This window comes from Mobula hypostoma, chromosome 8, assembly GCF_963921235.1.
Source record: "Mobula hypostoma chromosome 8, sMobHyp1.1, whole genome shotgun sequence".
Lineage (NCBI taxonomy): Eukaryota > Metazoa > Chordata > Chondrichthyes > Myliobatiformes > Myliobatidae > Mobula > Mobula hypostoma.
In genome coordinates this window covers 9663311-9687815 of record NC_086104.1, presented here as the reverse complement: position 1 = coordinate 9687815, position 24505 = coordinate 9663311, and the positions used below count along the sequence as shown (strand labels likewise).

Sequence of the window (24505 nt, the reverse complement as noted above, 5' to 3'; positions counted from 1 at the left end):
TTTCCGTCTCTATTTCCGGAGGAGACTGAGGTCCTTTAACATCTGTCGGATGATGCTGAGGATGTTCTACGAGTCTGTGGTGGCCAGTGCGATCATGTTTGCTGTTGTGTGCTGGGGCAGCAGGCTGAGGGGAGCAGACACCAACAGAATCAACAAACTCATTCGTAAGGCCAGTGATGTTGTGGGGATGGAACTGGACTCTCTCACGGTGGTGTCTGGAAAGAGGATGCTGTCCAAGCTGCATGCCATCTTGGACAATGTCTCCCATCCACTACATAATGTACTGGGTGGGCACAGGAATACATTCAGCCAGAGACTCATTCCACCAAGATGCAACACAGAGCGTCATAGGAAGTCATTCCTGCCTGTGGCCATCAAACTTTACAACTCCTCCCTTGGAGGGTCAGACACCCTGAGCCAATAGGCTGGTCCTGGACTTATTTCCTAGCATAATTTACATATTACTATTTAATTATTTATGGTGCAACGGTAACGAAAACCAATTTCCCTCGGGATCAATAAAGTATGACTACGACTATGACTATGACTATTTACTGAGCCACAGTAGTGCAGCTTGGGGCATCGTAGTTCAGAGTTCAATTCCGGTGTCCTCTGTAAGGAGTCTGTACATCCTTCCCGTAGAATGCATGGGTTTTCTCTGGGAGCTCCAGCTTCCTCCCACAGTCCAAAGACGTAGGGGTACGTTAACTGGTCATTGTAAATTGCCCCGTGATTAGGCTAGGGTAAAATCGGGGTTGTCGGGGGTTGCTGGGTGATGCAACTCGAAGGGCCGGAAGGAGCTGTTCCGACCTGTATCTCTAAATAAATCTACAGAGTCCACGGAGGGGAGGTCATCTGAATCATACGGAATGCGTCGCGTCAAATCAAATCAAATCAGCATGGACTGCACTGGAGCTGCTCACAAACGTCACAGAAAATAGAACATACAGCACAAGAACAGGCCCTTCAGCCTACAGTGTTGTGCTGAACCAGTTAAAGAGTAAATTTAAAAAAAACAAAAACTAACCTCTCCTAACTACACCATCTCCATATCCCTCCATCTTCCTTACATCCATGTTCCTATCCAAACATCTTTGAAAAGCCTCTAATATGTTTGCCTCTACCACCATACCAGGCTGCACATTCCAGGCATCCACGAATCTCCGAGTAAAAAAACCTACTCCTCACATGCCCTTTGAATCTACCCTCTCACCTTCAATGCATGCCCTCTGGTATTAGACATTTCTACCTGGGAAACAGATATTCCCTGTCTACTCTATCCATGCCTTTCATAATATTATAAACCTCTATCAGATGTCCTCTGTCTCCGCTGCTCCGGAGAAAACAACCCAAGTTTGCCCAACTTCTCGTGATAGCACATGCCCTCCAATCCAGGCACCATGCTGATAAACCTCTTCTGCACCCTCTCCAAAGCCTCAACATCGGAACATCCAGAACTCTATACAACACTCCTGTTGCCATCTTCAGGCGCTATCTAGTATGCCCACAGCTTACTGACTTAACCCGCCCATCTTTGAAATGTGGGAGGGCAGGAACAGGCCCTTCGACCCATACGATTGTGCTAAATTAAATAAATTAGTAATCCAATCCCTTCTGCTTGCACAATGCCCATATTCTCCCAACTCCAGAAAATCACGTTCCTACCCAAGAGCTTCTTGAAAGCCTCTATCATACCTGCCTCCACCATCACCCCTGGCAGCACATTACCAGGTACCCACCACTCCCTGTGTAAAAAAACTTGCCTCACTCATCTCCTTTGAAATTACTCCACTTCCAACCCTGGGAAACAGGTACTCTCTGCCCACTCGATCTGTGCCTCTCATAACCTTGTAAACCTCTATCAGATCTCCCCTCAGCTCCACCACTCCACGGAAAGCAACTCAAGTTTGTCCAGGCTCTCAATGTAGCACATGACCTCTCATCTGGGTAAACGTCTTCTGCACCCTCTCCAAAGCCTCGACAGCAAGCTGATAATGGAACTGATTCTGGATTTATTTAGTTAGCTCACTGTACCTTGGTACATGTGATAGTAACCATAAACTAATTCCAATTTCAACTTTTCACCTCTGATCTTAAGCCTTGCTTTTTAGCACCCCACCCTTGGGAAGAAGACGATGTGCTTTGATCTGTCTTTGCACCTCACGATCCACGTACCTCTAGCAGGTTACTCCACCCTCTAATATGCAAAGTTCCAGTGACTAAAGTCAAAATCTACACATCATTGTTACGTGCCGTGTTGTATAACGTGGTGATCGCGGTCTTTCCATGACCTTGACCATTGTTGGCAAATTCTTCTACAGAAGAGTTTGCCATTGTCTGCTTCTGGGCAGTGGCTTTGCAAGATGGGTGACCCCAGCCATTATCAGTACTCTTCAGAGATTGTCTGCCTGGCGTCAATGGTTGCATAACCAGGACTTCTGATGTGCACCAGCTACTCATACGACCATCCACCACCTGCTCCCGTGACTTTACGTGACCCTGATCGAGAGGGGGAGTGTGGAAGAAGCTAAGCAGGTGCTACATCTTGCCCAAGGGTGACCTGCAGGCTAGTGGAAGGAAGGAACACCTTACACCTCCTTTGATAGAGACGCATCTCCACCCCACCACCTGCACCTTGTAACTTAGGCCTCCAAATTCAGACAACATCCTGGTAACTCCATTAAACACAGAACATCACATCACAATACAGGCCCTTTGGCCCATGATGTTATGTCAATATTTTAACATACTCCAAAATCAATCTAACCCTTCCCTCCCATATAGCCCTCCATTTTCCTTTCATCCATGTGACTATCTAAGAGTCTTCTAAATGTCCCTGTGTATCTGCCTCGACCACCAACACTCGCAATGCATTCCAGTCACCCACCACTCCCTGTGTAAAAAAAAAACTTACCTCTGACATCCCCCTTATGCTTCTTTCCAATCACCTTAAAATTAGGCTGACTCCTATTAGCCATTCCTGCCCTGGGAAAAAAGTTGCTGACTGGCCACTCTATCAATGCCTCTTTTCATGTTATACACCTCCAACACCCCTTTCATCTTCCTACCTTCCAAAGAGAAAAGCCTTAGCTTGATCAATCTTTCCAAAAGAAGTGTTTTAATCCAGTCAGAGTTCTGGTGAATCTCCTCTACATCCTCTCTAAAGCTTCCACATCTTTCCTACAATGAGTTGACCAGAGCTGAACAACCAATATTCTAAATATGGTCTAACCAGGGTTTTACAGAGCTGTAACATTACTTACGATTGACCTTGGAGTAGGTTAAAAGGTAGGCACAACATCATGGGCTGAATGGTTTGTACTGTGGTGTACTGTTTTATGTGTATAAGAGCATAATATGATGCTGAGGCTTTATAAGGCAGTGGTCAGACTGCACTTGGAGTATTGAGGGCAGTTTTGGGCACCTTACCCAAGAAAAGATGTGTTGGCATTGCGGAGGTCCAGAGCAGATTCACGAGAATGATTTCTGGAATCAAAGTGTTAATGTATGAGGAGCCTTTGATGGTTCTGTGTCCGTACTCACTGGAGTTTAGAGGAATGAGGAGGGATTTCACTGAAACTTAATCAAACATTGATAGAATATAGTGGGTGAGTCTAGGACCAAAGGGCACAGAGTTAGAACAGAGAGATATCCATTTAAAACAGAGCAGGAACAACTTCTTCAGCCAGAGTGTAGCGAGAATCTGTGGAACTCATTGCCTCAGACTGCTGTGGAGGCCAAGTCATTCTGTATATTTAAAGCAGAGGTTGATAGGTTCTTGATTAGTCAGGGTGTCAAAAGTTACAGGGAGAAGGAAGGAGAATTGAGAGGGAAAATAAATCAGCCATGATAGAATGGCGGAGCAAACTTGATGGGCCAAATGGCAATTCTGCTCCTATGTCTCATGGTCTGATGCTTTATGCTTAAAAGAATTACCAGCTCCTAGGCTCAATCCCCTGAATAATGAAAGCCAACACACCAGAGCCTTCTTAATCACCCTAACAGCTTGTGCAGCAATTTTGAGGGATCTGTGGACTTTTCTGCACTCTTCCTAGTTTAAATACATCTCCCCATACCAGCTGTGCCACACTGAATGTGACTTCAACTGTCTCCTGCCCCCCCCCCCCTTCACGCTCACCAAAGCTGGGCCAGGCCTGACTCCTTGTAGTTACAACTTTCCATGTGAGGACAGAGGAGGCGAGTCCGACAGGGGTCAGATTACAGTTTGTCTATTTTTGGGCAGGGTTTGCAATTGTTCACACTGACACCTTGTGCCAGTCAGCTGGAGGCGAGACAGGTTGGCATTTCTTCAATTAACCTCCACCATGGGAAGGCTCAGGGCACGCATATACTCAGCGGCCACTTTATTAGGCACACCAGTACAGCAGCTCGTTAATGCAAGTACCTAATCAGCCAGTCAGACGGGGTCAGGGAGTTCAGCAGTTGTTCAGACCAGACATCAGAATGGGGAAGACATGTGACCTAAGTGAGTTGACCTTGAAATGAATGTTGGTGCCAGACAGGGTGGTTTGATACCTCAGAAACTGCAGGTCACACGCAACTGTCTCTGGAGTTTACGGATAATGATGTGAAAAACAGCAGCGGGCAGCTTGTTAATGAGAGAGATCGGAAGAGAATGGCCAGACTGGTTCAAGCTGACGGGAAGGCGACAGCACCTCAGATAACCAGGCGTTACAACCGTGGTGCGCAGGAGAGCATCTCTGAATGCGCAATACGTTGAACGTTGAAGTGGATAGACTACAGCAGCAGAAGATCACGAGCATACAGTCAATAATCACTTTATCAGGTACAGGTGGTAGCTAACAAAATGGCCACTAAGGGCACACCATCCTGAGAAAGGGGCAGGGCGGTGATAAAATGGTGCATAACCTTTTCCCAACCCGAAAATGAGCAAAGTTTCAAGGGCTTATGAAAGAGCCATAACATGGAACACAGGAAAAGCTTGACAAATGGAAATACACACTCACTCACTCATGCACAAACACACACTTACTCTGCAGTAACTATTTTTGCTTTAAAGCCTGCCCATTTGCTCGTGGTTGCATGTCATAGTAATAGATCACCGAACATCAAACAGTACTGCACAGTACAGTTCATCAGCCCGTGATGGTTTGCTGACCTTTTCACTTACTCTAAGATTGTAATGATTAGCACACCGTTCTATAGTAACAGGTGACCCCAGTTCAAATCCCACCGCTGCCCTGTAAGGAGTTAATAAGTTCTCCCCATGAACTGCGTAGGTTTCCTCCAAGTGCCCCGGTTTCCTCCCACAGTCCAAAGGCGTACCAGTTGGTAGATTAGCCGGTCATTGTAAACTGTCTTGTGATTAGGCTACGATTAAATTGGAGGTTACTAGGTGGCACGCCTCGACGGGCCGGAAGGGCCGATTCCGCACTGTTCATCAATCAATCAATCCATAAATAAATAAATAAATACCCTTCCGTGCTATAGAAAAATAGATGGTTATATCATCCACGTGCCTAAGATCTTCTTCAATATCCCTAATGTATCTGCCTCTACCATCACTCTCGGCAGTGCATTCCACTCATCCACAACTGTGTAAAAAATCTTACCTCAGATTTTCTCTATACTTTCCTACAAACAGCCTAAAATTCTGCCCCCTTGAAGTTGAGTTAATATTTCAAACAGGTACTATTCTGCACTTTGCAGTATTGGGATTCATCTCTTGGCCTGTCGGAAAGCAGTGATCTCTGCCCTCTGAGACGTAGATTCCTCATAGCAACATTGAAGGAACTAGACAGACCACCTCTTCAAAATCCTCACTAAAGGATGAGCTAACTAACGTCAAAACTCACCTCAGGCCAATATAGAACATTAGACCATTAGATATTGGAGCTGAATTAAACCATTCAGCTCATTGTGCCTGCTCCACCAATCCATCACAACTGATTATTATCCCTCTCAACCCCATTCTCCTGTCTTCTCCCAGTAACCTTTAATGCTCTTCCTAATCAACCTTCACTTTAAACATACCCAATACCAAAAGCTGCAGAAGGTCGCAAATCTAGTCAGCTCTATCTTGGGCACAAGCCTACAAAGTAGCCAGGACATCTTTAGGGAGTGGTGTCTCAGAAAGGCAGCGTCCATTATTAAGGACCTCCAGCACCCAGGGCACGCCCTTTTCTCACTGTTACCATCAGGTAGGAGATACAGAAGCCTGAAGGCACACACTCAACGATCCAGGAACGGCTTCTTCCCCTCTGCCATCCAATTCCCAAATGGATATTAAAGCTTTTGACACAACCTCACTTGTTTTTTGAAACATGCAGTATTTCTGATTTTGCACTTTTTTTAATCTATTCACTATACATAATTGATTTACTTGTTTATTTATTATGTTATTTTTCCCTCTCTGCTAGAGCGGGAAGTGCAGAATCAAATATCGCTGTGATGATTGTACGTTCTAGTATCAATTGTTTGGTGACAATAAAGTATAAAGTATAGATTATGTATTGCATTAAATGGCTGCTGCTAAGTTAACAAATTTCACGTCACATGCCGCTGATAATAAACCTGATTCTGATTCTGACTAGGCCTCCTGTCTGTGCCAATGAATTCCACAGATTCACCACCCACAGGCTGAAGTTCCTCCATATCTCTGTTTTAAAGGGACGTCCTTCTATTCTGAGGCTGTACCCTCTGGTCCCAGACTCTTCCACTATAGGGAACATCCACTCTACCTTGGCCTTTCAATATGTTTCAATGAGATCTCCCCTCATTCTTCTAAACTCCAGCGAGTACAGGCCCAGAGCTAACAAACACTCCTCATACATTAACCCTTTCATTCTCATGAAACTCACCTGGATCTTGTCCAACACCAGCACACCTTTTCTTAAATAAGGGGCACAAAACTGCTCATAATACTCCAAATGTGGCCTGACCAATGCCTTATAAACTTATTGAACCTTTCCCTATAACTAAGATCTTCAGGGATAAGCAGTCAGTTATTTATTCAGTACATGTTAAGAGTAAGTATTTCTAGTATGTCTTTTTTTTTCGCTACTTGCAGGGAAAGGATGGGTTAAAAATTAAAAGCCAGTGGCTGCACTGTAGATATTTAACAGGGAAAATAAGCTGGGCCACATACATCAAATGGTGTAATTGTGTTCTGCAATAACAGTGCTCTAGCCAAGCAGGGTCTGGAATCTACCAACAGAACGCAGGCAATCCCACCTTCAGTAAACTCCAGAAATGGTTCTGAACTCCACAGACAGCCAACACTATTTAGTATTAAACTTTACTTCACCCTCATATTAGGACAGTACTGTCCCTTGGACAGCCTTCCTCCAGGAGTCTGGACAGAGAGCGTCAACAGGGTATTCATCTGTAAGGCAGTCTGTCTGTGTGTGTGTGTGTGTGTGTGTGTGTGTGTGTGTGTGTGTGTGTTCACAGCATGCACACACAGCACTACATCACCAAAGAGGCATTTTGTTTGCATTACGTAGGATGGGACCAGACAGGATTGGTCTGAGAGTCCAAGTCTGACGCTTGTAGTAGCTGTTTGGTCGGTCAACACGGAGAGCGAGACGCGGGTTTCACTGAAGTTGTAAGCTCGGAGGTGATCCTGTCCCACCTCCAGCACTGCTTCCCCTGGACTCTCTCAGGGATAGATGCACACCCCCACCCCCCAGCCTCAGCCTGGTACCACCTAGTCCTGCCTCCTTATACAGGCCATTCAGCCCATCACCTGCATTCAAAAAGGGCCTTTAACCTTATCTAACTTTTAATTGGTTTACGATTTCCACATGCACCTAGATACAGTGAAAAACTTTGTTTCGTGCCATCCATAGAAATCAATTCATTACAACGGTGCATTGAAGTAGTACGACATAGCAGCAGAATGTGGCTGTTCCACCCATCAAGTCTGCTCCGCAGTACAATCATGGTTAATTTATCTTAGACCATAAGACATCGGAACAGAATGAGGCCAGTTGGCCCATTGAGTACGTTACGCCCGTCACTCATGGCTGACTTAATTTTTCTCTCAATCCCATTCTTCTGTTTTCTCCCCCATAACCTTTAACACCCTGATGAATTAAAATCCTATCAGCTCTGATTTAAATACACCCAATGGCCTGGTCTCCCACAGGCATCTGTGGCAATCAGTTCCACAGATTTATCATCCTGTAGCTCAGGAAATTCCTCCTCATCTCTGTTCAGAAGAAACATACTTGTATTCTGAGTCTGTTCCCTCTGGTCATGGACTCTCCCACTATTGTAAACATCCTCTCCATATTCATTCTATCTACACTTTTAATAATCAATAAATTTCCATGAAACACCCCCCTCATTCTTCAAAGCTCCAGCAAATTACATGCCTAGAGCCATCAAACACTGTTTGTACGTTAACCCTTTCATTCTCAGGAGCAATCTCATGAACCTCCAGGCAAGAAAAAAACGTAAGAATGCAAGACACAGAAGCAGAATTAGACTATTTGGCCCAGCAAGTCAGCTCTGCCATTCCATCAAGACTGATGCATTTCTCTCTCAATCCCATTCTTCTGCCTTCTCCTCATAACCCTTCACACCCTGGCTAATCAAGAGCCTATCAAACTACACCTTAAATATAATGTAGAACATAGAATAGTACAGCACAATACAATACAGGCCCTTCAGCCCACATTGTTGTGCCGACCCTCAAACTCTGCCTCCCATATAACCCCCCCACCTTAAACTCCTCCATATACAAGTCTAGTAGTCTCCTAAATTTCACTGGTGTATCTGCCTCCACCACTGACTCAGGCAGTATTTTCATGCACCAACCACTCTCTGAGTAATAAACCTTCCTCTAATATCCCCCTTGAACTTCCCACCCCTTACCTTAAAGCCATATCCCCTTGTATTGAGCAGTGGTGCCCTGGGGCTATCTCTATCTATTCCTCTTAATATCTTGTATACCTCGATCATGTCTCCTCTCATATACCTAATGATTTGGCCTCCACAACTGCCTGGGGCAATGAATTCCACAGATTTACCACCCTGTGGCTAAAGAAATTCCTCATCTCTGCTTAAAATAGACAAGCTTCTATTCTGATGTTGTGTCCTCTGATCCAAGACTCCCCCTATTTTAGGAAACATCATCTCCACATCCACTGTATCTAGACCTTTCAACAGCTTGGTAAATTTCCTCTGCACCCTCTCTAAAACTTCCACATCCTTCCTATAATGAGGTGACCAGAGCCGATTGAAATTCTCCAATGTGGCCTAACCAGAATTTTATAAAGCTTCAACCTAATTTGATGTGTAAATGATTGAAAGGAACTGGGTAATATTGTATAGATTGAGATCTAACATGTAGAGTTAGCAGAGAGAGAGATTGCGGTCTGAACCATTTATCCTTGAGTTAAAACCCCACCATGGTTTGAGTCATAGAGTTATAGAACACTACAGCACAGAAACAGATCCTTCAGCCTATTTAGTCCATGCTGACCTATTATTCCACCGAGTCCCATTGACCTGCACCTGGACCATAGCCCCCCAAAACCCTCTTTCCATGTATCTTTCCAAATATCTCTTAAATTTTGAAATCGAATCCACAACCAACACTTCCGCTAGCAGCTCATTCCTTGTGCTCTTAAATATTTCATCTTTCACCCTTAACCCATGACTTCTAGTTCTAGTCTCACCCAACCTCAATAGAAAAAGCCTGCTTGCTTCTACCCCATCTATACAACTGTATTGTATACCATTCACCCTATGTCCCTAATAATTCTGTATAAATTTTACCCCTGCATGATTCATTCCCACTCCCTCACTCAGAGTTGCAATCAATGGATTCTGCACTCAAACCAAAGTTAATCCCTGCACCATTGCTAGCCTTCTGCACCAAGTTCCAGCCTTCCTCCTTCAACTCTCTTAAGGAGGCTTCCTGTAAGGGTTTCCAAATTTTTTTATGCCATGGGGCCCTACCATTAATCAAGGAGTCCGTGGACCCCAGGTTTGGAACCCCTGCACTGCTCGGGGTCAAATTTCATCCTTGTGGAGCAATTCATTGACAATATTGATCTAGCACCCAACACATCCACACACGTGCCGATACATAGACAACTATATATGCAACTGCGTTCACATTTTGAAAGATATACATAAATACACCCGAATTTCTACATCACCTTCCTTATCTCAAGACGTTACAAAGTACTTTTGAAGAATAACAGGCTTCGACTGATCAATATCAGATTTATTTTCACTGATATTTGTGTGAAATTTATTGCTTTGTGGCAGTAGTTCAGTGCAAGACTATAAATAATAAAATATATATGTATGAAAAGAAGTGGAAAAGGGGAGCAAATAACTGTGAGGTAGTGTTCGGGGGTTCGCTGTCAGTTTAGAAATCTGATCTGATGATTAAATAAAAAAGAAAGCAGCACAGGACGGATACAGGACCTTCGGCCCAACTAATCCGTGCTAACCGTGTTGTCCACCCAAATTAAATACTTCATTATTATATGATCCACTCAATCTGTTATTTTGATGATGAGAGGAGGAATAGATCCAATGGACAGCCAGGGACTTTTCTCCCGCCCCCCCCCCCCCCGTGGAAATGCCTAATACCTGGTAACACCATTTTCAGGTGATTGGAGGAGAGTATGGTGGGGTGGCAAAGTTAGTTTCTTTTTAAATATACAGAGAGGTGGGTGCTTGGAACACTCTGCCAGGGCTGGTGGTAGACAGATACATTAGGGACATTTAAGGAACTCTTAGATAGACAATGGATGACGGAAAAAGATGGAGGGCTATTGCATAAATTGCAGAATCTGGCGGGGGGGGGCGGTGGAATTAGTTGATGGGATTGATCAATCGCCTCAATTCCATCATGAGCACCATCTTCCCCACCATTGAGGACATCTTTAAAAGGTTGAGCCTCATTAAAAACTCTGACCACCCATACATGTTCTCTTCTCATTACTATAATTGGAGAGGAGGTACAGGAACCTGAAAAAAAATATACAAACAGCTTCTTCCCCTCCACCTTCACATTTCCGGACGGACAGTGAACACATGTGCACTACCTGACTTTTTGGCGCTACTTATTTATATTTTATATACGGTACTGTATTTCCTATTGGATATTATAGTATATTTGAAATGAAAGAGAAGATTGGTCGCTGGCCACTCGGCTGGGTGAACAACCCGACAAACAATTATAGAATATTTAACGTATTGCGGGGTACTGCTGCCTCGAAACAACAAATTCCACGACATATGTCAGTGATAACAGACCTGATTCTGAACGGGATTAAAGCAATGCACACAAACTTTTGGAGGAACTCAGCAAGTCAGGCAGCATCCATGGAAATAGTTGACATTTCAGGCAGATACCCAGGACTGGAAAGGAAGGGACAGAAAGCGGAATAGGACGGTGGATGGGTGGGGGGCGGGCGGTGGAATACTGTTTGGCATGTGATCATATCACCTTATTCTGGATATCTATGGATGTTCCCAGGCCTGATAAGTTACTCCATTATGTTGTGTGTGTTGCTCCAGATTTCCAGCATCTGCAGAATCTCTCATGTCTTCATAAGTGAGGTTAGTGCAGGATGAAGTCGGTGCCGACCCGGCGGGCTGAAGGTTCTGTGGTTGACTCTCTGTTGTGTACACATGGGTATCTGAAACAGCCCCCTGTCGTTTCCTACCCAGACTCAAGCGACCTGTGGAGAACTGACCGCGGCATGAGTCAGCGCCTTCTAAACCCATCTGAGGGTTGGGGAAAGGGCAATTGGAGGAGAGAGGGGGGTGCAGGGCAAAGGCTGAGACAGTCCCTTGCATGGGCGGGCAGGAACAGACGTCGCGTTATACCTCAGGAGTGGGGGAAGAGATTCACCCTCTTTCGTGCCAGCAATTTACGGAGGTGGTGGGTAATGATCTGATTATATATTTTTTTTAAAAATCCAACACAGAAATGCTCTATCTCTGATGTCAAGTAAACTCTCTACAATCCTCATTTCCATCAACACCTCCCCCCACCCCCCACACAACCACAGCTTCAGAAGCTATCACAGACGAGAAGCGGCGAACCCAACACATGATTAGATCCTGCATACACCAGACCTGGGAGCAAAGGAGCCAAGTTTCCATCGGACACTGGCGGAGAGAGAGAGAGAGAGAAAATATTTAAGGGCCAGGCTCCAGCCGTGAACTTGCTAGTGTGCCTGCCCGTCGCTGTCTCTAATTATAGGTCTCTGCAGTAGTTTCTTAGTAACCTCTGACCAACTGCACTCCACCAATGCGTTTCTTCCCCCCCCCCACCTCTATTTTTTAAAGTACCAGCCTCCAAGAGCAGTAAGAATGTTGGTGGTAAGGTGGAAAGTCAGCCGCTGCAGGGTTGACATTTTCTTTTGAACCGTGCAATTTATTTTAAACTCCGGAGGGGAGGCTTTCCTGAAAGCGCCGGCTGAAAAAGGCCGAAAATTAAAATGATTTAGCCACCTTGGAAATTAAAAAAAAGGGCAGGGTTCTCTCTATCACGATTCAATAATAAGATGGATCGGGTCCAAGAGACGAACGGAAAAAATGCAAGTTGTTGTCCCACCTGACAGTCAGTCCTCCACACATAGTGTAAACTGGTAGCCTCTCCCTAGGGTCAGGCAAGCACCCTTAAATCCTGGCTCTCTCTCGGACGTCTCTGTGTACGCACATGTTCCGTCATCTCAGAGCCATTGCGACATTAAATTGTATTCCCCCTCTCTCTCTTGTCACTTCTCCACGGCAGATGATTAGGCTTCTGACATCACCGGGTTTGGATTCCGCCAGCTGCCCAGGCCATTGGCTGCGGCGGCCGTCAGTCAGGGGGCGCGGGGCGGGCGCCGGCGCTGGCCGGGTGCGGAGTGCGGAGATGGAGGTGTCTCTGGGCTCAGCTGGCCGCCTCGCAGGCAGAGGTGCGAGTCTGTGTGTGCGTTTCCCCCTTTTGCCAAGCAGGAAGAGGGGCGGCCGTCAGAGCCTTTCCTGTTGTTGAATCAGCCCAGGGACGTCGCGGCTTCTCATTCTCCCACCCACCAAAAGGTCGACAGAAGGCAGCAGCAAAGTTCAGCCGCCTCTCGACGGCGGGGGCCCGGTCCGGAGAGAAGGCGGCCACTGAAACCGAGGAGAGGGAGGAGGTGAAGACAGGGCGACGGAGAGTGGAGGCAATGACAGGGGTGGGGGGAAGAGATAGAATCCATGGGAACAGGATCTATGAGTAGCTGGTGCACATCACAAGTCCTGGTTATGTGACCACTGACCCCATGAAGAATATTGATAGTGCCTGGGGTCATCCATCTTGTAAAGACACTGCCCAGAAGAAGGCAATGGCAAACCACTTCTGTAGAAAAATTTGCCGAGCAATTATGGTCGTGGGAAGATCATCATCACCTATGTCATATGACAGGGCACATAGTCATAGTCATACTTTATTGATCCCGGGGGAAATTGGTTTCTGTTACACCATAAATAATAATAGAACCATAAATAGTTAAATAGTAATATGTAAATTATGCCAGTAAATTATGAAATAAGTCCAGGACCAGCCTATTGGCTCAGGGTGTCTGACCCTCCAAGGGAGGAGTTGTAAAGTTTGATGGCCACAGGCAGGAATGACTTCCTATGACGCTTAGTGTTGCATCTCGGTGGAATGAGTCTCTGGCTGAATGTACTCCTGTGCCCAACCAGTCCATTATGTAGTGGATGGGAGACATTGTCCAAGATGGCATGCAACTTGGACAGCATCCTCTTTTCAGACACCACCGTGAGAGAGTCCAGTTCCATCCCTACAACATCACTGGCCTTACGAATGAGTTTGTTGGTGTACATCACCAACGAATGTAGGAGGGAAGGGTTAGATTGATCTCAGAGTAGATTATAAGGTCAGCACAATATCACGGGCTGAAGGGCCTGTAAGGAAGAGATAGTGTGCAAAAGTGTCGATCTAAATCCAAATCTGGGATTGGGGATACGGTTGCCATAAAATAACGTCGTTTTAAAAATTGGGATGTAAAAAATGAAATACCCTGTTGGTCATTGCACACATTCTTCCCTGGGAATAGACATAGAGGCAGAGAGAATGTTTCCTATAGTCAGGGAGTCTAGGACCAGAGGGCACCGCCTCAGAATAGAAGGACATCCATTTAGAACAGAGATGAGGAGGAAATTCTTCAGCCAGAGGGCGGTGAATCTGCGGAATTCATTGCCACGGACAGCTGTGGAGGCCAAGTCATCGGAATATTTAAAGCAGGGGTTGATAGGCTCTTTACTAGTAAGGGCATGAAGGGTTATGGGGAGAAGGGTGTTGAGAGGGATATTAAATCAGCCGTGATCAAATGGAGAAGCAGACAAGATGGGCTAATTCTGCTACCATGTCTAATGCTCTAATACTCAGTACACACATGAAAAAAAAGTGGTGGCGAGAATCACCACCCAATTAGTGGCAGTGAAATAGTTAAATTACTTGTGGAGGCCCAGACCATTGATCCACAGACTGGAGTTGTAATCCCATCACGCAGCTGGGAGTTTAAACTCAAACAGTGACACAAATGTGGAATGAGAGGCTCCTCTCAATCATACTGGCTGTGAAATGCAGAGAGTGCTGCAAAATCCATCTGTTTCGCCGACTTCCTTCGAGGGAGGAAAGGCTTGGGTGTGAGATTACAATCTGACTCAGGCCTGATCTCTGCTCTGGAGGCATTTACAGAATATCATACCAGGGTGCTGACCCTGACTTGGTATCCATACCGAGAAAATGTTTCCACCTCCACTGAATTCCACAGATCATGGAGTCAGAGCACTGGTACACAAAAAAAAACAGGCCCTTCAGCCCATCTAATCCATGCTGAGCTGTTATTCCACATAGTCCCATTGACTTGTACCTGGGCCATACCCCTCCCATCCATATACTAAATTTCTCCTAAATATTGAAATCAAACTTGTATTCACCACTTCTGCTGGCAGCTCATTCCATAATTGCACCATCCTCTGAGTGAATAAGTTTCCCCACCCCCCACCCATGTTCCCCTTAAATATTTCATATAAATATGATGGCTTTGTGGCAAAGTTTGCGGATGATACGAAGATGGAGGGGTAGGTAGTGCTGAGGAAGCAATGCAATTGCAGCAGCACTAGACAGAACGGAAGAATGGGCAAAGAAGTGACGGATGGAATACAATGTTGGGAAATGTACGATCATGCATTTTGGTAAAAGGAACAATAGTGCAGATTACTATCTAAATGGGGAGAAAATTCAAACATCAGAGGTGCAGAAGGATTTAGGAGGCCTCATGCCAGACTTCCAGAAGGTTAATTCACATGTTGAGCTTGTGGTAAAGAAGGCAAATGCAATGTTGGCATTTACTTCAAAGGGAATAGAATATAAAAACAAGGAGATAATGCTGAGGCTTTATGAGACACTGGTCAGGCCCCACTTGGAGTATTGTCAACAGTTTTGGGCCCCATGTCTCTGAAAGGATATGTTGTCATTGGAGAGAGTCCAGAGGAGGTTCATGAGGATGATTCCAGGAATGAAAGTGTTAACATATGAGGAGCATTTGGCAGCTTTGGGCCTGTACTCACTGGAATTTAGAAGAATGCGGTGGGGGGGGGGGGGAAATCACATTGAAACCTACTGAATGTTGATAGGACTAGACAGGCTAGACAGGGTGAATGTGCAGACAATGTTTCCTATGGTGGGGGTATCCAGAACTGGAGGGGACACCTTCAAGATTGAGGGGTGACCTTTTAGAACAGAGGTAAGGAGGAATTTCTTTAGCCAGAAAGCGGTGAATCTGTGGAATGCTCTGCCACAGACTGCGGTGGAGCCCAAGTCTGTGCATTTATTTAAAGCGGAAGTTGACAGTTTCCTGATTGGTCAGGGCATCAAAGGATATGGCGAGAAGGCAGGTGTATGGCGTCGAGTGGGATCCGGGATCAGCCATGATGGAATGGCAGAGCAGACTCGATGGGCTGAATGGCCTAATTCTGCTCCTATGTCTTATGGTCTTATCTCTCACCCTTAACCTATGACTTCCAGTTCTAATCTCAACTAACCTCAGTGGGGGAAAAAACCTGCTTACATTAACCTTATCTATAACCCAGATAATTTTGTAAACCTCTAACAAATCTGCCCTCATTCTCCTACGCTCCAGTGAATAAAGTCCAAACCTAATCAACCTTTCCCTATAACTTAGGTGCTGAATTCCCGACAAAGTCCTTGTCAATTTCTCTGAACTCTCTCAACTCTTGTTGATATCTTTATATCACCTGTGGCACTGGTGAATATTTGAATCTGTTATATAGAGTCATACAGCACAGAAACAGGCCCTTCAGCCCATCGGGATCATGCTGGACAAATGCCTTTCCAAGCAGGTCCCATTTGCCTGTGAAAGTGTTCCAATCCGTATAATTACAAGTTTGCAGATCACACTGCCACGGAGAACAGTACCTCTGAGTACAGGAAGAAGTTTAGTGACATGTTATGTCATCTTTGCCCTCAATGTCAGTGAAACAAGGAGCTGGTTTTAGACTTCGGGAAGGGCAGCAGTGCCTATTTGCCTGTTGGACCTTACACATCCGTACTCTTGTCATTCTACAGGTGTGCACTATAGAGCATCTTAACAAAATGCATCAGTGCATGGTACAGAAACTGCACTGCGGCAGACAGGAAGGCCGAACAACCTTAGAAAAAGTGGTGACACAAAACTGCCCAACGCATCACTGGCACCAATCTACCCCTCCCCCCATCAAGGATGTATACACAGAAAGGTGCTGGAAAAGGGCCAGTAACATCATGAAGGAGCAGGGTGGGTGGGATCATGGACTGCTTGTAGGAGACAGCCTACACAGCATCCATGCCAGCACCATCAGACTCAACAGCAGGTACTTTCCCCAAGCAGTAAGGCTGATCAACATCTCTGCCCACTAACTCCAGAACTACTTTATTATTTCCTGTCAGTCACATTGTGTACTGCCCAGCGCCAGTTTATGGAAATACAGTCAATCTGTGGATGTAAGCCATCTTATGCTGGCGATCACAGTTCAGTTCTCACCGCTGTCTGTAAGGACTGTGTATGTTTTCCCCGTGACTGCTTGGATTTGCTCCCGGTACACCGGTTTCCTCCCACATTCCAAAGATGTACGTGCTATGTACATCTATATACATGTTAGTGTGTTGTCGACATGCCACATTGGTGCTGGACGCATGTCACATCTATAGGAGTACAGATCAGGTAAATGCAAGCGGGCTTTTTCCATTGATGTTGGGTGAGACTAGAACTAGAGGTCATGGGTTAAGGGTGAAAGGTGAAATATTAAAGGGGAACCTGAGGGGGAACTTCTTTACTCAGAGGATGGTGAGAGTGTGGAATGAGCTGCCAGTGGAAGTAGTGGATGCAGGTTGAATTTCAACACTTAAAGAAAAATTTGGATAGGTATATGGATGGGAGGGTATGGAGGGCTATGGTCCCAGTGGAGGTTAATGGGACAAGGAAGAATGATAGGCCATCATAGACTTGAATTGCCGGCTAGTGGCACAGCGGCATCAGCGCCGGACTTCGGAGCGAAGGCTCCCGAGTTCGAACCCAGTCGGGCCACCCCCCGAGCACGCTTTTCATCCGTGCCGGGTTGAGCACCGAGCTAGCCACTCGGCCTCGTAAAAAACAAGGGTCGAGTCAGGAACGTTCATACCGTGAGCCAGTTAATCCGAAAGGAGACCAATCCTGACACTACGCAACAGACAAGAATAGCCGACTGTCTGGTGTGACAAGCTATGAAATGACAGACTTGAAGGGTCAAAGGGCGTGTTTCTGTGCCGTAGTGTCCTATGACTCAATGACAGTATGCTTGTCTTGTGTACTATTCATACAGATCAAATCATTACACAGTGCATTGAGGGAGAACAAGCTGAAACAGTAACAATGCAGAATAAAGTGAAACACACACAAAATGTTAGAGGAGCACAGCAGGTGAGGCAGTACTTATGGAAAGGAATAAACCTTCGATGTTTTGGGCTGAGTCCCTTCATCAGGACTGGGAAGAAAGGGGGCCAGAAGCCAGAATAAAGCGTAACAGCTACAGAGAAAGTGCAGTGGAGGTAAATTATCATATATTGTGTAGTCAAGGGTCCATCTTATCATCCTAGGGGAACATTCAATAGTCTTATTATCAATCATTAAGGCATCCGTTAGTCTTGCGAGACAATGGATCTGCACCTGTAAAGACTTCACTCTCCAGGGCGCAAGCCTGGGCAAGGTTGTATGGAAGACCAGCAGTTGCCCAAGTCTCCCCTCTCCACGACACCAATGTTGTCCAAGGGGAGGGCATTAGGACCCATACAGTTTGGCACCAGTGTCGTCGCACAGCAATGTGTGATTAAGTGCCTTGCTCAAGGACACAACACGTTGCCTCGGCTGGGGCTCGAACTCACGATCTTCAGGTCGCTAGTCCAATGCCTTAACCACTTGGCCACATGCCCACACAATAGTCTTATAACAGCGGGGTAAAACCTGTTCTGGATCCAGGCAGTACAGGCTTTCAGGGTTTTGTAGCTGTTGCCTGGTGGAAGGGGGAGAAGAGAGAGTCCAGGGTGAGTAAGATTTTTAATTATGCTGGTTGCTTTACTGAAGCAGTGAGAAATGTAGACCGAATCCATTCAACCCAATGGGTTCCAACTCCTCGGAAAGATCATGGATTACTAGACCATAAGACGTAGGAGCAGAATTAGGCCATTCAGCCCATCAAGTTTGCTACACCATTCCATCACGGCTAATTAATTATCCCTCTCAACTCCATTCCCCTGACCTCTCCCCGTAAGCTTTGATGCCCTTTCTAAGCAAGAATGGGTACCGGGTGGAGATATGTTCCTACCAAAGGAAGTGCTCCTTCCCTCCGCTAGCCTGCAGCCCACCCTTGGGCAAGGTGTAGCACCTGCTTAGCCCCCTGATCAGGGTCACGTGAAACCATGAGCAGCTGGTGCACATCACAAGACCTGGTTATGTGACTATGGACATCATGCAGACAATCATGTTAGCGAAATACATGTTAGTAGGGAAGTGGTGTTAGGTAAATTGAAGGGATTGAAGGCAGATAAATCCCCAGGGCCAGATGGTCTGCATCCCAGAGTGCTTAAGGAAGTGGCCCAAGAAATAGTGGATGCATTAGTGATAATTTTTCAAAACTCGTTAGATTCTGGACTAGTTCCTGAGGATTGGAGGGTGGCTAATGTAACCCCACTTTTTAAAAAAGGAGGGAGAGAGAAACCGGGGAATTATAGGCCGGTTAGCCTAACGTCGGTGGTGGGGAAACTGCTGGAGTCAGTTATCAAGGATGTGATAACAGCACATTTGGAAAGCGGTGAAATGATCGGACAAAGTCAGCATGGATTTGTGAAAGGAAAATCATGTCTGACGAATCTCATAGAATTTTTTGAGGATGTAACTAGTAGAGTGGATAGGGGAGAACCAGTGGATGTGGTATATTTGGATTTTCAAAAGGCTTTTGACAAGGTCCCACATAGGAGATTAGTGTGCAAACTTAAAGCACACGGTATTGGGGGTAAGGTATTGGTGTGGGTGGAGAATTGGTTAGCAGACAGGAAGCAAAGAGTGGGAATAAACGGGACCTTTTCAGAATGGCAGGCGGTGACTAGTGGGGTACCGCAAGGCTCAGTGCTGGGACCCCAGTTGTTTACAATATATATTAATGACTTGGATGAGGGAATTAAATGCAGCATCTCCAAGTTTGCGGATGACACGAAGCTGGGTGGCAGTGTTAGCAGTGAGGAGGATGCTAAGAGGATGCAGGGTGACTTGGATAGGTTGGGTGAGTGGGCAAACTCATGGCAGATGCAATTTAATGTGGATAAATGTGAAGTTATCCACTTTGGTGGCAAAAATAGGAAAACAGATTATTATCTGAATGGTGGCCGATTAGGAAAAGGGGAGGTGCAACGAGACCTGGGTGTCATTATACACCAGTCATTGAAAGTGGGCATGCAGGTACAGCAGGCGGTGAAAAAGGCGAACGGTATGCTGGCATTTATAGCGAGAGGATTCGAGTACAGGAGCAGGGAGGTACTACTGCAGTTGTACAAGGCCTTGGTGAGACCACACCTGGAGTATTGTGTGCAGTTTTGGTCCCCTAATCTGAGGAAAGACATCTTTGCCATAGAGGGAGTACAAAGAAGGTTCACCAGATTGATTCCTGGGATGGCAGGTCTTTCATATGAAGAAAGACTGGATGAACTGGGCTTGTACTCGTTGGAATTTAGAAGATTGAGGGGGGATCTGATTGAAACGTATAAGATCCTAAAGGGATTGGACAGGCTAGATGCAGGAAGATTGTTCCCGATGTTGGGGAGGTCTAGAACGAGGGGTCACAGTTTGAGGATAGAGGGGAAGCCTTTTAGGACCGAGGTTAGGAAAAACTTCTTCACACAGAGAGTGGTGAATCTGTGGAATTCTCTGCCACAGCAAACTGTTGAGGCCAGTTCATTAGCTATGTTTAAAAGGAAGTTAGATATGGCCCTTGTGGCTACAGGGGTCAGGGGGTATGGAGGGAAGGCTGGGTTCTGAGTTGGATGATCAGCCATGATCATAATAAATGGCGGTGCAGGCTCGAAGGGCCGAATGGCCTACTCCTGCACCTATTTTCTATGTTTCTATGTTTCTAATCCCAGATGAGTATTGATCATGGCTGGGCCACCCGTCCTGTAAAGACACTGCCCAGAAAAAGGAAATGGCAAACCACTTCTGTGGGAAAAAATTGCCAACAGCAATCATGGTCAAGGACCAGGAGCACCCTTGACATACGAAATGGCACATAATGATGATGACTAATAAGGAACCTATCACCCTCTACTTTAAATATAGCCAATGACTTGGCCTCCACAGGCAATGAATGCCACAGCTATCTGAGTAAGGATGGCATGAACATCAAGTTCTCCTTGCGGTAATATTTTTCTCTTGTTTTTTTCCCCTCTCTCATTCCCTCTTCTATTCCCCATTCTGGCTTCTGACCTCTTCTCCTCACCTGCCTATCACCCTTCCCCTACCCTTTCTCCCATGGTCCACTCTCCTCTGCTATCTGATTCCTTTCCCTCTCGGCCTTTACCTTTCCCCACCCATCTGACTTCACCTTTCACCCTCTATCTTGTCCTCCTTTACCAGCTTTTTATTCTGGCACTGTTCCCCTTCCTTTCCAGCCCTGATGAAGGGTCTCAGCCCAAAACGATGACTGTTCATTCATTTCCAGAGATGCTGCCCGACCTGCTGAGTTCCTCCTGCGTTTTGTGCGTGTTGATTTGGAGGATGCGGTTTTCTTTCAAGAGCAAAGCCCGGCCAGCGTTCCACAGATGCCGCCTGATCTGCTGTGTTGTTCGATGGTTCTCTCTCACCTGCTTGTTTTGGGTTAGTGATACAGCCTCAAGCAAACCCTTGCACTGGTTTGAACTGCTGCAGCAACTCAGCAAGTCAAGCAGCCTCTATGGAAATGAATTAACAGTCGATCTCCTTCAGGAGTTCCCAATCTTTATTATGCCATGAACCTCTACTGTTAATCGAGGGATCTATGGACCACAGTTTGGGAACACTTGACGTACTTGCATTTTGGGAAGTGAAGTCAAGGTTCTGATTTCAGCTTCCTACCCATCGTTGCCAGCACACCCATCCATCACTCCCCCTCCAGCCTCCCTCTCAGAGTCATTGGTGCGCTATGGTTATATTTTATTTAATTTGATTCTGACTCCTCCGTAGAGATCGTTAAGACCTGGCGGAGAATCTCACCTGGTCCCTCAACATCAGCTCCATAGCAAAGAAAGCCCAGCAGCGTCTCTACTTTCTGCGAAGGCTGAGAGAAGTCCACCTCCCACCGCCCCCCCCCGTCCTCACCACATTCTACAGAGGTTGTATCGAGAGCATCCTGAGCAGCTGCTCAGTTCGGAAATTGCACCATCTCGGATCGCAAGACCCTGCAGCGGATAGTGAGGTCAGCTGAGAAGATCATCGGGGTCTCTCTTCCCGCCATTACAGACATTTACACTACACGCTGCATCCGTAAAGCAAACAGCATTACAAAGGACCCCACGCACCCCTCATACAAACTCTTCTCCCTCCTGCCATCTGGAAAAAGGTACCAAAGTATTCGGGCTCTCACGATCAGACTATGTAACAGTTTCTTCCTCCAAGCCATCAGACTCCTCAATACCCAGAGCCTGGACTGACACCAGCCTACTGCCCTCTACTGTGCCTATTGTCTTGTTTATTATTTATTATTTATTGTAGTGCCTGCACTGTCTTGTGCACTTTATGCAGTCCTGGATAGGACTGTTGTCTAGTGTAGTTTTTGTGGTTTTTTCTTACATAGTTCAGTGTAGTTTTTGTATTGTTTCATGTAGCACCATGGTCCTGGAAAACGTTGTCTCGTTTTCACTATGTTCTGTACCAGCAGTTATGGTTGAAATGACAATAAAAGTGACTTGACTTGACTTACATCACAGCCCAGTATGGAGGGTCCAATATGCAGGATCCCAAGAGGCTGCAGAGGATTGTCGACTCAGCTAGCTCGAACATGGGCACAATCTTCCCAGCATTCAGATGGTGCCTCAATCACCAAAGACCCTCACCAACTCTTTTCTCTTCACTACCATCAAGACCATAAGATAGAGAAGCAGAATTAGGCCATTTTGACCATTATGTCTGCTCCACCATTTCATCATGGCCGATCCATTTTCCCTCTCAGCCCCATTCTCCTGCCTTCTCCCCGTGTCCCTTAAAGCCCTGACTGATCAACCTCTGCCTTAACTGCACCCAGTGACCTGGTCTCCACAGCCGCCTGTGGCAACAAATTCCACAGACTCAGCCCTCTCTAGCTAAAGAAATTCCTCATCTCCATCCAAAAAGTACGCCTCTCTATTCTGAGGGGGTATCCTCGGGGTTTAGATTCCCCCACCACAGAAAACATCCACTTTATCGAGGCCCTTCAACATTTCAATATGTTTCAATAAGGTCACTCCTCATTCTTCTGAATTCCAGTGAATACAGGCCCAGAGCCATCAAATGCTTTTTATATGACAAGCCTTTCAATCCCAAAATAATTTTCCTGGACTGTCTTTGAACCCTCTCCAATGTCAGCAAATCCTTTCTTAGATAAGGGGCCCAAAACTGCTCACAGTACTCCATGTGAGGCCTCACCAGTGCCTTATAAAACCTTAACATTACATCCTTGTTTATATATTCCGGTCCACTTGAATTGAAAACTAACATCACATTTGCCCTTCTCACCAGAAACTCAACCTGCAAATTAACCATTAGGGAATCTTGCACAAGTCCCTTTGCATCTCAGATTGTTGAATTTTCTCTCTATTTAGAACATAGTCTTCTCTTTTATTTATTCTGCCAAAGTGCCTGACCATACATTTTCCAACACTGTATTCCATCTGCCACTTCTTGGCCCATTCTCCAAATCTGTATAAATCCTACTGTAGGCCTCCCGACTTCCTCAAAACTACCGCCCCTCCACCTATCTTTGGATCATCCACAAACTTGCCAAAAAAAGCCCTCAATTACATCATTCAAATCATTGACATATATCGTAAAAAGAAGCGATCCCAACACAGACCCCTGTGGGCAGCCAATCAGAAAATACTCCGTTTGATTCCCACTCTTCGCCTCCTGATTCTGATATGGGTCTCTTTTGTGGGCCGAGAGTGGGAAGGAGGCATGGAGTGGGGAGCACCAGGGAGACATACTGTAATGACCTATAAACCATAAAACCATAACATATAGAAGCAGAATTAGGCCATTTTCATCATAGCTGGTCCAATTTTCCTCCGATCTGCCTTCTCTTGTATCCCTTCATGCCCTGATTAATCAAGAATCTAGCAACCTCTGCTATATATACCCTCACCATTCTCAATATTCTTTGCTTCCACCAGAGATACAAACTCACTCTCCATTCCACGTTGACAAATACAGTACTGTGTGTGCGCAAGTTTTAGGAACCCTAGCTGTGTCCAAGTCTTTTGCACATTACTGTATGCCAGCGATAACAAACTTGATTCTGATTCTGTCCCACGGAGGCAGCTCTCGGCTCAAAATATCGACTGTTTACTTCCCTCCAAAGATGCTGCCCGGCCTGCCGAGTTTCCCCAGCATTTTGTGTGGTACAGATGGAGACGAGGGTGCTGACAATGGAATTTGGAGCAGCAAATAACCACAGCTGCTGCTCACCCACTGAGTTCCTCCAGTCGATTGCTTGTCATTCGGAAACGTTCAGCGTTTCTCCCACCACAGACGCCGCCTGACTCGCTGAGCGTTTGTTTCACCAGATAGGACTTTGTTCCTTGGAACGTAGAAGACTGAGGGGAGATTTGGTAGAGGTATACAAAATTATGAGGGGTATAAATAGGGTAAATACAAGCAGGCTTTTTTCACTGAGTTTGGGTTGGACTACACCCAGAGGTCATGGGTTAAGGGTGAAAGGTGAAAAGTTTAAGAGGAACATG

General features: G+C 45.9%; 1 protein-coding gene across 5 annotated transcripts in view; it reads right to left on the bottom strand.

Annotated features, from left to right (window-relative positions):
- hivep2a (HIVEP zinc finger 2a) overlaps positions 1-24505 on the bottom strand; it is a 283035-nt gene that overhangs the window by 234760 nt on the left and 23770 nt on the right. For 2 of the 5 annotated variants that reach the window (XM_063055450.1, XM_063055454.1), the window contains exon 1: positions 12575-12855. The exons of 2 other annotated variants lie outside the window; for them this stretch is intronic. The gene's annotated coding sequence lies outside the window, so the exon portion shown is untranslated. Of the gene's footprint in view, positions 1-12093; positions 12208-12574; positions 12856-24505 lie in introns of those variants that run through there. One more of the 5 variants, XM_063055453.1, reaches the window with a different exon arrangement.